Source organism: Plecotus auritus (assembly GCF_963455305.1).
Source record: "Plecotus auritus genome assembly, chromosome: X".
Classification (NCBI taxonomy): domain Eukaryota; kingdom Metazoa; phylum Chordata; class Mammalia; order Chiroptera; family Vespertilionidae; genus Plecotus; species Plecotus auritus.
The window spans coordinates 6,988,063-6,989,768 of record NC_137784.1 but is presented as its reverse complement, the minus strand read 5'-3'; positions in this window follow the sequence as shown (position 1 = coordinate 6,989,768).

The following is a 1,706-nucleotide window of genomic DNA, read 5'->3' as shown; positions in this document are numbered from 1 at the left end:
ATGGCGACAGGCAGGGGCGGGGCCAGGGGAGGGCGGGGCTACGCCTCGGGGAATAGGGGCGGGGCCTGAAAACCAAGGCTTCTGAGTCGCGCTTCGCTCCCTTCGCCCTTCGTCCACTCCGGGACTGCCAGCTAAATCAAGGTTTTTCTTCTGATCGGCTGCTCCTCTTGTCCTCCGGCCGTGTCCCGGCGGGACAAGCCACGACCTCGTAGTTACCTCGGAAAGTTTACGTAATGTGGGAATAAACAGATCCCCGTCACGGGATGTGAATTCGATGAGAAAGCGAATGGGCCAAGAACAAACGGGTAGATGAAAAATGAAAACAGCTGCGCCCAGTTGATTGGCGCGTTGGCGGTACACCAAAAGGTTGCGGGTTCCATTTCTGGTCAGGGCACATGCCTAGATTGCGGTTTGATCCCCAGTAGGGGCCTGTTGGGGTGCAGTTGGTCGCCAGCCAGGTGACATATTACCTTATTTTAAAACACATAATAATTAAAGCTACACAATAAAACAGAAAAGAACATTACAGTTCATTTTTCAAAAGAAACAAAGATGTCATGTTCTTTGGACTAAATTGCAACAAGCAATGCACAGGGTCGCTAGGGAAATGGTACCTGAAAGTCGTATGTCAGAATCATAACCAAGGAGTGATGACATAGATGGCATAGGAGTTTATCTCTGCAGCTGCTAATACCAACCAGCTATTAACAAGTGTTCTTACGGAATTATTGTATCTTGGCTTAAAGTAAGTCTTGAGAAACCCAAGAGTTTTCAAAAAATGGTCCTAAGTAGGTCCTACAAGTGATTCTTAGGCTTTTCCGAAATGTAAGGCAAGCATGCAACATTATCTGGGTGTAATTTATAGTCAACACCTGAAGAAAGAATAAGGAAAGTTACTTTTTCTGGAATAACTATTACTTGGACACTAGACAACTGACACTTAATATTACTTGGTGGTTTGTTTTATGTTTGTTTGCCTTGCTGGCATGGCTCCGTGGTTGAGCGTTGATCTATGAACCAGGTGGTCATAGTTCGATTCCCTGGCACATGCCCAGGTTGCGGGCTCAGTCCCCAGTGTGGGGCGTGCAGGAGGCAGCAGATCAATGATTCTCTCTCATCATTGATGTCTCTCTCTCTCTCCCTCTCCCTCTCCCTTCCTCTCTGAAATCAATAAAAATATATTTCAAATAATAATAATATTCATTTTTTACTAGGCCCCTGGCTTGGGACACCATCCTTCCCATGGCGGGGACACCTGGCTTCTGACTTTGCCTTCTTGCCCACACCAGGCGGTGGAAGCAATGGGCCAGGAGGGCCAGAGCCAGGCTGGATTGACCATCTTGACCTGGCGGGGATTCCATGGCCCTCTTGGTGGGTCGGGAATCAGAAATCTGGTGTGGGGGATTCCCCGTGCCCCCCGTCATTTGAATTCTGCTGGGGGGGGGGGCTGTGAGGGGAAGGCCTACTGTGGACCTCAGGCTGGAGTGGGGCAGCCTGGAGACCCCTGAGCCCAAGGGCGAGGCAGGAGCCGGGGTGGAGAGCAACTCCGAGGGGGCCTCTGCTGAGCCCTGCACTACCCCACCCAGGGCAGTTATATTAAATCATCTAAGAACATTCAGTAAAGGACTCTTAGCCAATGTCATTGATAGTCTGCTTCAGATGACAGTGGAATCTAAATCTTTGCAGCCTTTCCTGGAAGCCTGGAG